At 41.7% G+C, this 15,456-nt stretch overlaps 1 protein-coding gene across 2 annotated transcripts in view; it reads left to right on the forward strand.

Annotated features, from left to right (window-relative positions):
• AOPEP (aminopeptidase O (putative)) overlaps positions 1-15,456 on the forward strand; it is a 1,002,964-nt gene that overhangs the window by 725,261 nt on the left and 262,247 nt on the right. The window lies entirely within an intron of this gene.

The following is a 15,456-nucleotide window of genomic DNA, read 5'->3' on the forward strand; positions in this document are numbered from 1 at the left end:
GTCCAGTCCAACCCCCATACAATATGACCCAACTAGTCATATCACAGGAAAATAGTGATGCACTGAAGAAAATTCTTAAGATTTGTTTTCTTGACAGGTTTGTTGGGGAGAGAGGTATCTCATTTTAGTCATGATCATCTGATCTGGTCTTGGTAACAGAGGTGCCGACTGCATCGATCTCATGAAGGGGGTCCTTGTCACAACACCCACCCTCCCTGTCCTGCCAGGAGCTACCCATGATGTCAGAGTAGAGGTGACAATGCATGCACGCACACTCAACTGAGTTTAATAGAGGTGGACCCTTTTAAGAACTCTCCTACACTCTTTGCAACACTGTGCCCCCTCTACTGGCAGCAATGTTGTGCCTTCTCCTTCTAGTGATGGGCAGTCCGGCTCTTTATGGTGATCTGGCTCTCCTGGCTGTGCTCACCAAAAAGAGCTGGCTCTTTTGGATCCTAAATGGATCCCTATTAAATATTTGTTCACAATAGGTGAACACATATTTAAGAAGTTAATGCTTCAAAAACCCCACCCACCCATAGCCGAAACTCCAACCTACTTACAGTTAGCCAATTAAATTGACGAGTGGGCGGAGTTTGGTTTTGGTGGACGGGGTTACTTCTTCCTAATTTCGAAATGTTATGCCCAGTGAGAACCATTCAGAGAATTTAGCGGCTTTCACTGGGGTGGCAGCTCCCATTGTTCCCAGCAGGGAGCCAACTCTTTGTCTCAGTTTGATTGCGAATGATCACTGCTACTTCCCCACTGGCAGTAGCACTGAACACATCTCCACAACTGGCAGCAGAACTGTGTGACCCCCCCCCCCCTCCTGGGAGAGTGTAGGGACAGCACCCCAGTCTCTTTCATCCCTTGCAGTTCATCCAGTATCCTGCAGGGTGAAGAACCTTTGGTCTATACGTGACTATAATGCTATCATCATCTTCTCTCCATATTCAAGCTACTGCTCTCCGCCGCCTCAGCAACTTTGCTTCTCCAGATTGATCAACGCATTTAGAGCTGATTTCTGTTATAGTGAGGGCAGACAGATTATTAGTGATGAGAGAATAGAGAAATATTCGGATTCTGGAAAATCGGCAGGAATATTTTCTAATATCTGTGTATTCATACCGAATAACGAATCCAATGCAAGTCAATGGGAAGGCTGAATAGTTTTCTGCTGGACCCAACAAACAGGTCTGGGGGCATGGGAAAATAGCTGAAATGGATGGGAAAGTGCTAAAACTAAATGGGAACAGCATGGAGAAGATGCCTGCATGCCTTTCTGACTCACATATGGTATCTGGGAATAATGTTGTCAGACTATATGCCGGTTTTATGGATTCATAAAAAGACATACCAAACCTAATTTTTTTTAAAGGGAAAAATGTTATGAAACCCTTTTTCTTCATAAATACATGTATATAATGCAAAATAAAATAAATTAATAATAATAAAAACAAATTATACCTCCTCTTTAGCTTATGTTCACAGGGAGCGGTTTGGCTTTAGCTTTTACTTTTACATTTGTGATGGCTCTCACTCCAACATTTGGGAGGTCCCTCCCTCATTCTAAATTGTTAGCTAGATAGTGGAATACATATTCCCCATCCCTTTACAATGCAAGCTAAAACATGCCCATTTGAATTTTCGGCTTGGCCCGCCACCACCACCACATCCACCACCATGTCATTATGCGGCTCTCGCTTCACATTTTCAGAGGGCCAGCAGGTGCTGTGAAACCTGAGTTTGGGAAGGGCCCTCGGGTGGCCCTGTATCATACATTTGGGAGAGCTCTCACTCCTACATTTGGGAGGTCCCTACCTCATTCAAAATTGTTAGCTAGATAGTGGAATACATATTCCCCATCACTTTACAATGCCAGCTAAAACATGGCCATTTGAATTTTGTGCTCCGCCGACCACCACCACATCTATCACCATGTGATTATGCTGCCCTCGCTTCACATTTTCAGAGGGCCAGCAGGTGTCATGAAACCTGAGTTTTGTGAGCTCCACAGTTCATTTTGGCCACCAGATCCCAATAGAGCCACTGTCATAGTGATTGAAGTCCCTGTAAGTTGAATATAATACAGGAGTTGGGGGAGCTGTATAATCAATGTTAGTAAATTGGATTCTATCAGACACCCAAAGCATTAGAATTAAATTCTGAATACTTTGTAAGTGTATGCAAGTGAGGGCCTGTATTGTGGTCAGTCTGTCAGGCCTGAAACCCATGTCAGGAACATGTGCAGCCCTCATTTTAATTGGAAGCAGCCTTCTCAAGGGAAAGAGACAGGAGTGCCATTGACCAATTTGCACAAGCCTATGCACTTCTTCTGGAAACTACTTAATCAGGCAGAATTTATCTTTTGCATGGTTTTGAGCAACAATGAAGTAATTCCAGGATATGTCCTACAGAGTGACGATGTCTGTGGAGTGTATTAGTCAGGTGACAGGCAGTGCTACAGAGCTCATGAAAAGGCAATCACCATGTTCCAATATGTATAAGGCTGCGGCCTGAATAGGTCTGCAGAGAGTATTAACCAAGTCTCTTTGGCCTGGTTAAAATGTACAGAAACTGGCCAATACCCCACCACCATTTCTTTTTTACCAAAATGTATCAAATTTAAGGGAAGCAACAGTTTAATAAAGAGACACAAGTCTCATTTAGGAGCCTGGAAGAGCAAGCAATGGTCTTTGTCCAGCACCGGACAATGTAAATTACTAACGAATATGTATGCCCTATCTAACTAATAATTTGGATAGAGACATATATGCTGACAAGGTACAATTGAATGCTGCGCTGGGACAATGAACTGGACATGTTTGCTGACTGTTGTGACTGTGCAACTTCACGTTCTGGACAAGAGGCATCAGCACCTCCTTCCTGAGCAGCAAATTGGGAAGGACGTAACACAGGAGAAAGGCCAGTGGTTTCGCCCTCAGACACAGATTTTGTACCCAGGGGTACCGCCCACCTACTGGGGTGATGCATATGTCAGCAGTATATGGCATATGCTAGCAGAGGTATTATGTCAAATTTCCCTTTACCAAGGGATGTGTGGGTAAGATTTTCAAACTAGCAGCATATATAGAGAGAGCATGTTTCATTACTCATATTATTTTGTGTATGACTGAAACCTGAACAATTGTTTGGAGCATATTAATGCATTGATGTTCAGCATTGTCCAAGTGCAGGTCCAAAAATCGACATCAGGCTCCCAGATGCATGCGTAAAGAGACTGTAAGTAGGGCAACACAATAAAAAACGTGTAGAAAAAATAATAGAATAATATTTGGTACTCCTTGAGAAAGCCACCAGGCGAAACATGCGTTGGAGTCACAGGAGCCACGAGGTATGGACTACTGGTATATTTTTTTTTTCTACCCTTTATCTATGCTTTTTTTCATATATGCATGTTTGCTACACTTACCGTATATACTCGAGTATAAGCCGAGAATTTGTTTAGGCTGAAATTGCCCCTCTCGGCTTATACTCGAGTCATACCCAGAGGTCGGCAGGGGAGGTGGAGCAGCAGCTGTGTAATCATACTCACCTGCTCAGGCGCAGTCCTTGGTTCCCCGGCACTGGCAGCATCTTCCTGTAGTGAGAGTTCACATGGTACCACTCATTACCGTAATGAATATGGACCCCACTCCACTCCCATAGGGGTGGAGCCGCATATTCATTACTGTAATGAGCGGTACCATGTGACCGCTCACTACAGGAAGAAGCTGCCAGGGCCAGGGAACCAGGGACCGTGCCAGGAGCAGGTGAGTATAACGCAGTGCGCGATATTCACCTGCTCCCCATTCCACCACCGCCGCCCACCGCTGCGTCTTCCCCGTCCTCTGCACTGATGCAGGTCAGAGGGCACGATGACTCGATTAGTGTGCACGCCGCCCTCTGCCTGAACCTTCAGTGCAGAGGACGAGGAAGACGCAGCGGCGCTCAGCGGTGGAACGGGAAAGGTGAGTATACCAAGTTCCGGGGGCCTGAGCGACGAGAGGTGAGTATGTGATTTTTTTTCATTTTTTTTATCGCAGCAACAGCATATGGGACAAATGTCTACATGGAGCATCTTATGGGGCATAATCAATGTTTGTGCAGCTTTATACAGGGGAAATGTCTTTATGGAGCATCCTATGGGGCCATTATCAACGTTTGTTGAGCATTATATGGGGCAAATGTCTGTATGGAACATCTTATGGGGCCATAATCCGTATTTGTGCAGCATTATATGGGGCATATTTTAATATGGAGCATCTTATGGGGCCATAATCAGCATTTGTGCAGCATTATATGGGGCAAATATCTTTACAGAGCATCTTATGGGGCCATAATCAATGTTTGTGCTGCATTATATGGGGCAAATGTCTGCATGGAGCATCTTATGTGGCCATAATCTGCATTTGTGCAGCATTATATGGGGCATATTTTAATATGGAGCATCTTGTGGGGCCATAATCAGCATTTGTGCAGCATTATATGGGGCAAAAGTCTGTATGGAGCATCTTATGTGGCCTTAATTCGCATTTGTGCAGCATTATATGGGGCATATTTTAATATGGAGCATCTTATGGGGCCCATCATAAACTTTATGGAGCATTATATGGGGCTCCTGATTAAATATGGATATTCAAAACACTTAACCTACTGATGTCTCAATTAATTTTACTTTTATTGGTATCTATTTGTATTTTTGACATTTACCGGTAGCTTCTGCATTTTCCACCCTAGGCTTATACTCGAGTCATTAAGTTTTCCCAGTTTTTTGTGGCAAAATTAGGGGTCTCGGCTTATGCTCGGGTCAGCTTATACTCGAGCATATACGGTATTTATATTTATTTAATAGGCTATTTATATGGGGCTTTAATATGTATGATCATGTTATTTAGTCATTGTACCCATTAAAATAATCCATGTGCTATGGTTTCTGCATATTTTGTCATCCAGTTTCCCCTTTTTATATCCTCTGTATTTTAATATTATGATCAAATAAAAATTCTATAGTTATTATAATTGTTAGAGATAGGGAGTACAAGATTCACAATTGCACAATGTACAAAGTTTTCCAAAAATATAAAAACATTACCTATGTGGGGTATCCATACAAGTATATGACCACTAAGTATTTGTTGCAGAAGCAGGAGGAGTAGGACGTGATTTCCTGAACAAAAAGGGTTTGAATTGTAAGGCATGGACATTAAGACAACATCCTAAAAAGAACATTTGGGCTGCATTTATGTTAGGTTGCTGTTATCTGTAGGGCTTACAAAGTAGGAGGAAATCTAGCCCTTGTTCAATTTTAGAAGAGTCAGCCTGTCTGCATTTTGGACATTACCCTCCCCCTAGTTGCATCTGGTGTGCGGTTCCCTCTCCTGTAATACTTGTGGGTGAAAAGAACCAGTACCTCTGTCAGCAGCGTTGCCTGAGGGTAAAGGTACCTTCACACTGAACGATATCGCTAGGGATCCGTGACGTTGCAGCGTCCTGGCTAGCGATATCGTTCAGTTTGACACTCAGCAGCAATCAGGATCCTGCTGTGCCATCGTTGGTCGGTGCAGAAAGTCCAGCACTTTATTTCGTCACTGGACTCCCTGCAGACATCGCTGAATTGGCGTGTGTGACGCCGATTCAGCGATGTCTTCACTGGTAACCAGGGTAAACATCGGGTTACTAAGCGCAGGGCCGCGCGTAGTAACCCGATGTTTACCCTGGTTACCAGCGTAAAAGTAAAAAAAAACAAACACTTCATACTTACCTTCCGCTGTCTGTCCCCCAGCGCTCTGCTTTCCTGCACTGACTGTGAGCACAGCAGCCGGAAAGCACAGCGGTGACGTCACCGCTCTGCTTTCCGGCCGCTGCGCTTACACTGTGCAGGAAAGCAGAGCACCAGGGGACAGACAGCGGAAGGTAAGTATGAAGTGTTTGTTTTTTTTACTTTTACGCTGGTAACCAGGGTAAACATTGGGTTACTAAGCGTGGCCCTGCGCTTAGTAACCCGATGTTTACCCTGGTTACCGGCATCGTTGGTCGCTGGAGAGCTGTCTGTGTGACAGCTCTCCAGCGACCAAACAGCGACGCTGCAGCGATTGGGATCATTGTCTGGATCGCTGAAGCATCGCTCAGTGTGAAGGTACCTTTACCTTTTAAGCAAGTCTTCCACAACAGCCCCCTGGCATGCATGCACTGAAAATGGCATGTCTGCCTCCAACAAATTCCCTGTCTCTAGCAATGTGTGGGTATTTTTTTTCATATATCACCTTTATTACACACTGCAACATCAGACTCAGGAAAATTACAGTTAAACTGTAACGTTTGCATATCTCAGCAACCTTTGCACCAGTAACAGAACTTATAGATAAAGATACGTTATTTATTTAACCAAAGCAGATTATTTTTAGGTATATTGCCTATATGACACGCGCCAATAGCATAGTAAGGAAAATTATTGGCACTGGTAAATAGTGACGTTTGCGTATCTCTGCAGGTTTTGCGGAAGTCGGCTTCCTGGATCGCTCTGGCTGATCAGTTGTTCGGCTCCACAGCTGAATGTGTCGTGGCCTTGACCCGATCAAATTCACTCATCTCTATTAACCAATATCAGCCTAATTTTTGTTATATTGCCTTTATGACACATGCCAAAAGCAGAACCATGAAAATTATTTGTAAATAGGGACGTTTGTGTTTCTCTGCAGGGTTTGCGCAAGTCACACAACTGCTAGATAAATATGCGCTGTTTATTTAATAAAGAGATTTTTTTATATATCTCCTTTGACAGTAGACTCATAGAAATTACTGGTAAATAGTGGTGTCTGCATTAATCAGCAGGTTTTGCACCAGTCGTATAGCTGCTAGATAAATATTAGCTAATTCAGCAATAGACAAGGAATATTATTTAGCAATTATCTTTTAAAAACTATGTTTAGTATATTCTGGCACTGACGAATATTATTTTGCTGTAAAAAAGAAGTGTTTTTTTAGATGCTGGTACGCAGGAATATTATGTAGCTCCAAAAAAATGTGTTTAGTATATGCTAGTACTGAGTAATATTATTTGGCTCTAAAAAGAGATGTTTTGTATATTATGGTACTGGATGATACCCTGCCTCTCTCCTTAATCCCACAGTCTGTTTCTACACTATACAGCACAATACAAACTAGCAGAGATCTGCAGCATGTACTTGTAATTATAACACCAAGATTCCTGCCTTTCCCTCTCCCTCTACAGTATTAGATCCCTCCCTATGCTATCTCTACCTAACAGAGAACTAATCTTCACGCCCAGGAGCTCTTAACCCATTAATGACCAAATGTATTTCATTTTTTGCGTTTTTGTTTTTTGCTCCTCCTCTTCCTAGAGCCATAACTTTTTTATTTTTTGTTCAAAATGGCCATGTGAGGGCTTGGTTTTTGCGGGACAAGTTGTACTTTTGAATGACACCATTGGCTTTAACATATCGTGTACTGGAAAATGGGAAAAAAATCCAAGTGCAGTGAAATTGCAAAAAAAGTGCAATTCCACAGTTGTTGTTTTTTTTTACCATGTTCACTAAACGCTAAAACTGACTTGCCAATATGATTCTCCAGGTCATTGCGAGTTCATAAATCCCAAACATATCTCGGTTCTTTTTTAATTCAGTGGTGAAATTAAAATTCAAACTTTGGTAAAAAAAAATGGTGCCATTTTCCAGGACCTGTAGCATCTCAATTTTTGTGATCTGGGGCTGGGTGAGGGCTTATTTTTTGTGTGCTGAGCTGATATTTTTATTGATACCATTTTAGTATAGATTCAATCTTTTGATCTCCCATTATTACATTTTATTGCAATGTAGCGGCGACCAAAAAAAGGTAATACTGGCGTTTTGACTTTTTTTCTCTTTGCACCATTTAGTAATTGCGTTAATTCTTTTTTTATATTGATATATCGGGCGATTCTGAACACAGCGATATCAAATGTGTATATCACATTTTTGTATTATTCTTTTATTTTGAATGGGGCAAAAGGGGTGAACTTTTTTATTTTTAAATATTTTTAAAACTTTTTGTTAACTTTTTTGCATGCTTCAATAGTCTCCATGGGAGACTAGAAGCTGCAGCTATCTGAATGCCTTTCATACACACAGACGATGATCAGATCGCCTGTGTGTAGTAGAAATGCTCACAGCAATCTGGCAATGACAACCTCAGGGGTCTGCTGCACACCCAGGGTTTTCATGCTAACCCATCGGCGACCCGTGGTCATGTGACACAAGTGCCGATGGGTGGGATTAGTGACGTGCTTCCGGCGCGATCACATTAAATGCCGCTGTCAATCTTTAACAGGTTAACAGCCGCGGGTGGATCATTATTCCACCCTCGGCTGTTGTGGTAATTCCAAATGCCCTAAAACGGAGAAAGCTTTATTCTGATTTCACATCAGATATTGCAAAAAACATGCATACGTGTATTTTTTTATCATGTATGTAAACTTCTGGTTTCAACTGTACATCTAGGTACCTTATCGGTGATGAGGCTCCCCCCATAAAGAACTGGGGTTCATCAAGGAATATAGCAGGGTGCTGTCAATGCGGCAGCATCCTGTGGGGCCACATTGACAGCACACCCGGCAAACACATCGGGATTTTGATGTGAATTCTGATGAAACAGGCTATAAGCTAAGTATTTTTTTGCTTATCTTGTGTCTACAACTTTCATGTTACCTTGTCTGAACACTGATTCTAAAGGGATCTATATTGCCTGTGTCCCTATATATGGGAGTCAGCGATTGGTCTATGATTATGGATATTTATTGTGAGCATTGTGATACGAGTAGCATTATGCTGATATCTATCTTGGAGTTGTATTACCTGTGCTGCACTTTATATTAGGAGTGTTATAGGATCATAAGGGATAGCGGCCAACAAGCGGGGGCGCCATACCGTTTCAAATTAGGCTGCCAACCTCCGCTGATACGTATAGAGTGGGACTCCTTTAGGCAGGACTAGGATGATACAGTCTTGCACATTATTTCCTGTCTCTATATAGGTTTTTTGCTGACCTGTATATCTTTTTCTTGCTAGACAATGCATATTTGGGTATACACTCTCTTATATTTAAGATGTTTTTGATGTTTTAAATTTATCATTAAAGGTTTTGTTTTAGGGGTCTTCTTTTCCTCTTCTGGTCTGCAAACTAAATGGGGCCTCATCCTCAATACATATATTTTGGTTTGCTGTGTCTACTGTATTTTTGCCCCGCATCGACCTTCAATTGAAGCAGACACAGAGGGGACAGGCACCAGCATCAATGTCACAAATTAACTTTATTAAAGGGAACCTGTCATCCTCAAAATTGAAGGTGAGCTAAGCCCTCCGGCATCAGGGGCTTATCTACAGCATTCTGTAATGCTGTAGGTAAGCCCCCGATGTATCCCGAAAGATGAGAAATAGAGGTTAGATTATACTCACCGGGGCCTCCCATCTTCATAGGATGATGTCCTCTTCTTGTCTTCACGCTGTGGCTCCAGCGCAGGCGTACTTTGTCGGCCCTATTGAGGGCAGAGCAAAGTACTGCAGTGCGCAAGCGCCGGGCCTCTCTGACCTTTCCCAGGGCCTGCGCACTGCAGTACTTTGCTCTGCCCTTAACAGGGCAGACAAAGTACACCTGCGCCGGAGCCGCAGCATGAAGACAAGAAGAGGACATCATCGAAGATAGGAGGCCCCGGACCGCGACTCTCATCGGACCAGACTGCAGTGGGACTGCCCCTGGGGGGAGTATAATCTAACCTCTTTTTCTCATCTTTTAGGATACATCGGGGGCTTATCTACAGCATTCCAGAATGCTGTAGATAAGCCCCTGATGCCGGTGGGCTTAGCTCACCTTCGATTTTGGGGGTGACAGGTTCCCTTTAATTTTCCTGGGTGAATGAAAAAATAATAGCAATTCTGTCTTTGATTTTACATTTTAAATAATGTGTTATTCAAAATATGTTGAGCATGACATGTTAACTTTTTACTGTGAGATAGTACAATATTGGCTATTTAAAGTGTATATAGTTTTTTGCGTTATTACTTTTGCACAATAACATCATTTGTTTTTATAAAAAAAAGTAACTTATTAAGGAAAAGTCCTAATGCTTTATTTTTCCTTTAGTAAAATTTGAAGGCTTGTTTTTCGTAGGATTGATTTGTTTCATAGTAACATTTTTGGCACCGGTACAGTGCATTCTATGTATATTATATAGTGAGACAGAACTTGGAGCGTGGTTGAACTAGGATGGATGAGGGCAGCTTGTCCTGTAGTGTTAATCTTCTGCTGATAAAACATTGATTGTATTGAAACAGAAAATCCTAGTAAGCTACACATACCTGTAATTGGGCTCTTTCCCACTATATCATGGTGCTCGTTTTCCTGTAAAGAAAGAACTGGACACAAAATTGCTCAGTGGGCTAGTCACAGGGAACAGCTCCCGCCAGCTTCTCCCCACTTGGCTCTGCTTGACTAAAAGGTTTCTACTCATGTGAGTATAGAGAGAGGTGTCAGTCAAGCAGTCAGGCATGGAAAAGCTGACGAGACCTGCCTCGCAAGATTAATCCCTTTAGTGAACTCATCCCCGTCTCCCAACAAGCACAGGATGTATGATTTCCACCATGCATGTTTGACTCTGAAACGCTGCAGGGTTTCAAAGAAAATGTACTTTACAAACCACCCGAGAACCAGGCCGCATGGTTGACTAGTCGAAAGGCCGATACCTGGTAGCTTCTGCCTAAATACTCCCCTTAAGTGACAGGTCCCTCCCTGCATGTGTGTATAGGGAGAGACCAGTCAATCATTGACAGAAGGCCTTTTTAACTAGTCTCCCATGGAACTTAATCAAGTCATTGTGATTATTATAATTATCATCATTTTGGAATGTGCAGTAATAAATGCTGGCAATAGCATATAATAGAATATAGGTCTATAGACATATTTAAGGTATAATATTTATCAATTATTATGGTTTTCCAAATTTTTTGTGATAAATGTTCTATAATGTGGAACCTCAGGGACAGGATGTGTTTGCATACAGGATCCATCCACGTAGTATGGTCATAGCCATACGTCCTTAGACTCATTCCTATCTATGTGAAGCACCGGTAATACTCAAGTTTCCGAATATTGCTCCCACTTTCCCTTTCCCATGACCTGATGGGGCACACTCTGCCACCTTTTAATATAGTAGTGTTATTTAACAAAGTGATCTGGCAGCCACATTTCTCTAATGTTAAAATGTAATAGTTTGTCATTACAGACACACAGTCACCCGTTTGTATTTAGGCAGGTGTGTAATGGGAACATTTGCTTTTTAAAATGTCTGCCATGCATTGTTTGTAAACCATGTTTTTAGTGAGTTGCAGGGCTGTTGAATACAAAAGCTGTGTTATTTGTGAAGACAGTGCTTATCCCTACTTGAGCCGAGTTATGTGCGGTATCTAAAGAACAATGAGGGTTTGCTGCCTCACTGATCAGTGTTGGATCAAGTTCACATTCCCGAGCTCCCACTCTCCCACCTACATATGTTAAGGCTGGAAACTTTTGCAATGTGATGAGAGTCTGGGCACTTTATGCACAGTGATTTGAGGCTTCCCAAATACGGCCTTGGCTTTGCCCACTGTAGCATAAACAGCAGCCCGTGCTGCTTCATGTAACGAAAGCCATTCATGGCAGCCTGTCAGTGTTCTGATGGCATGGATAGCCCCATGCCTCTAGATTTATGTAGAATTCTTTATTATTTGCATTGAGAACCTTTCTAAGGAACTAGACATCATTCTGAAAGTGATAAGAACATTAATCATCTACTTTTCACAGGTACAACCCCTCCTGAGTACAATTTCGAAACAAAAATATCTGAAGTTATTAAAATAATATTATTAGTAATGGGGCTTTGGCAAGATAGTGGTACTTAATAAATAATGGAGACTTGAATAAGGCCCCATTGTAAGTTGTGCTATGAAGCTGCATTATTTTGCCCTTGCGGTGCATATTACCTCTCTTTTTAAAAGTTGCACGTCATTTTCTGCATTATGCGTTGTGACACCATTCCAGTACTTTATTTGTTTTCCCCTGCATTATAACTGTAGTTTGACGTTGCAATGCACATGATCCCTGTACTGTAGCATTGAACAAAAACATGGCAGATGAATTTTAATATTAATAAATGTCAAGTAAACTAACAGTAGTATTTTGTTCAGTATTTTACATCAGTATTTGGAAACAAGAGTGAATCCAGAAACAAAAGAGGGACAGATCTTTACATTTTACTTTTTCTCTTATTGTTTCATTCTTGCGTTTCCTTGTGCAAAAACGTGAGTAAGCAAATGTCACAATTTATTTTTTCCAAGAACTTTGCTACAGATCAGGGAAAATATATTACATATATTATATGTAGAGTAAAGGGTTCTTAGAGTAATCAGACTATGCAATACCATACCTCAAGATGTAGTAGATGTAGTAATTCCAGATACTATGTCAACATTTAAAAAGGAAGGTTTCATGGACATTTTTATCTTATTGCGTGAGCCCATCTTCCAAGACATAGCAATCTCGAAAAGATGAAACTCAACACTAAATAAACTCGCCTCCTTCTTGCACCTAAGACTATAATATGAACTAAGAGTACGTGGAATTTAATGTTGTTCTACTATAAATGAAAACAGACTTGGGCAGAAGTGTACACAACAAAAAATGGTATCCACAACCCCCAAAATGTGCAAGGCAGAAAATATAGTTAGTTAGCACTTCCTAACAAAGTAAGTTTGTCAGACTTTTGTATATGTCTAGTGGCTGTCTTAATTTTGGTCAAATATTTTGTTTACATTATAAGTATGGAATTTAGCGTTATTCTACTATAAATGAAAACAGACTTGGGCAGAGGTGTACACAACAAAAAATGGCATCCACAACCCCCAAAATGTGCAAGGCAGAAAAAATAGTTAGTTAGCACTTTATAATAAAAAAAATAGCACAGGGTCAAAAAAAAAAACACAGTTCTCTCTCCTTCAAGTGGCTAACAGCACAGAGAAAAAAATATAAAAAATAACTTTTATTATTATATTTAAAAAACTACCTTATAAAAATTGTGTCCAAGTGCCAAACTCACAAACACTTAACAACACATGTTCAAACGGACCAAACAACATAGGGATCTAAATATAAATTGCTAAATTTCGATCCACATTTAGATTGGACACCAAATCATATGTACAGTGGGGCAAAAAAGTATTTAGTCAGTCAGCAATAGTGCAAGTTCCACCACTTAAAAAGATGAGAGGCGTCTGTAATTTACATCATAGGTAGACCTCAACTATGGGAGACAAACTGAGAAAAAAAATCCAGAAAATCACATTGTCTGTTTTTTTAACATTTTATTTGCATATTATGGTGGAAAATAAGTATTTGGTCAGAAACAAAATTTCATCTCAATACTTTGTAATATATCCTTTCTTGGCAATGACAGAGGTCAAACGTTTTCTGTAAGTCTTCACAAGGTTGCCACACACTGTTGTTGGTATGTTGGCCCATTCCTCCATGCAGATCTTCTCTAGAGCAGTGATGTTTTTGGCTTTTTGCTTGGCAACACGGACTTTCAACTCCCTCCAAAGGTTTTCTATACGGTTGAGATCTAGAGACTGGCTAGGCCACTCCAGGACCTTGAAATGCTTCTTACGAAGCCACTCCTTCGTTGCCCTGGCGGTGTGCTTTGGATCATTGTCATGTTGAAAGACCCAGCCACGTTTCATCTTCAATGCCCTTGCTGATGGAAGGAGGTTTGCACTCAAAATCTCACAATACATGGCCCCATTCATTCTTTCATGTACCCGGATCAGTCATCCTGGCCCCTTTGCAGAGAAACAGCCCCAAAGCATGATGTTTCCACCACCATGCTTTACAGTAGGTATGGTGTTTGATAGATGCAACTCAGTATTCTTTTTCCTCCAAACACGACAAGTTGTGTTTCTACCAAACAGTTCCAGTTTGGTTTCATCAGACCATAGGACATTCTCCCAAAACTCCTCTGGATAATCCAAATGCTCTCTAGCAAACTTCAGACGGGCCTGGACATGTACTGGCTTAAGCAGTGGGACATGTCTGGCACTGCAGGATCTGAGTCCATGGTGGCGTAGTGTGTTACTTATGGTAGGCCTTGTTACATTGGTCCCAGCTCTCTGCAGTTCATTCACTAGGTCCCCCCGCGTGGTTCTGGGATTTTTGCTCACCGTTCTTGTGATCATTCTGACCCCACGGGGTGGGATTTTGCGTGGAGCCCCAGATCGAGGGAGATTATCAGTGGTCTTGTATGTCTTCTATTTTCTAATTATTGCTCCCACTGTTGATTTCTTCACTCCAAGCTGGTTGGCTATTGCAGATTCAGTCTTCCCAGCCTGGTGCAGGGCTACAATTTTGTTTCTGGTGTCCTTTGACAGCTCTTTGGTCTTCACCCTAGTGGAGTTTGGAGTCAGACTTTTTGAGGGTGTGCACAGGTGTCTTTTTATACTGATAACAAGTTTAAACAGGTGCCATTACTACAGGTAATGAGTGGAGGAAAGAGGAGACTCTTAAAGAAGAAGTTACAGGTCTGTGAGAGCCAGAAATCTTGATTGTTTGTTTCTGACCAAATACTTATTTTCCACCATAATATGCAAATAAAATGTTAAAAAAACAGACAATGTGATTTTCTGGATTTTTTTTTCTCAGTTTGTCTCCCATAGTTGAGGTCTACCTATGATGTAAATTACAGACGCCTCTCATCTTTTTAAGTGGTGGAACTTGCACTATTGCTGACTGACTAAATACTTTTTTGCCCCACTGTATATATAGACTATGAAAATATGCTTAGGATCTCAGTGTCATGTACGACATTTGATCCACAAAAAATCACAGTCTCTACGTGGACTAGCTTATTTGGGTATGTGCACAAATACCCATACTATTTTGCAAAGCAAGTAAGCTGGAAAGATCTCACCCATCAGCAGCTCTGGTGCCGACCATTCGTTCTTCCCCTCCGGGTAACCGCTCTGCAAGCTGGGAAAATGGGGTAGTCTTGCCCTGTTATGCCCTGTAGAGGCTATTGCGGCCCTGACCCCAAATTGCTCCTGCCCTTACAAGGGCAGTCCACAGCTGACCCTTTTATCAATAGCCCTAAACATCCCTGTGCGTCCCGACGCGTTTCGTCAGTATTTAGACTCCTCAGGGGACCTCCACTCTCCGTTAGGGTACATCACTGATTAAGGAAAAAACAGGGGTTCTTTCTCTATAACTCTCGGGCTTTTAGTGGTCATATCACCTCGCCCGCATCAATCACTTATATAGGCTAACTCCCAATTGGTCAAAAAATACATTATGATGGATTCCTCCAATCACAATGAACCACCCATTAGTATTCCGCTGCTTCCACACGCCATCAGTACTCCTGCACGTGTGACAAAAGATGGC

This window comes from Ranitomeya imitator, chromosome 1 (genome assembly GCF_032444005.1).
Source record: "Ranitomeya imitator isolate aRanImi1 chromosome 1, aRanImi1.pri, whole genome shotgun sequence".
Classification (NCBI taxonomy): Eukaryota; Metazoa; Chordata; class Amphibia; order Anura; family Dendrobatidae; genus Ranitomeya; species Ranitomeya imitator.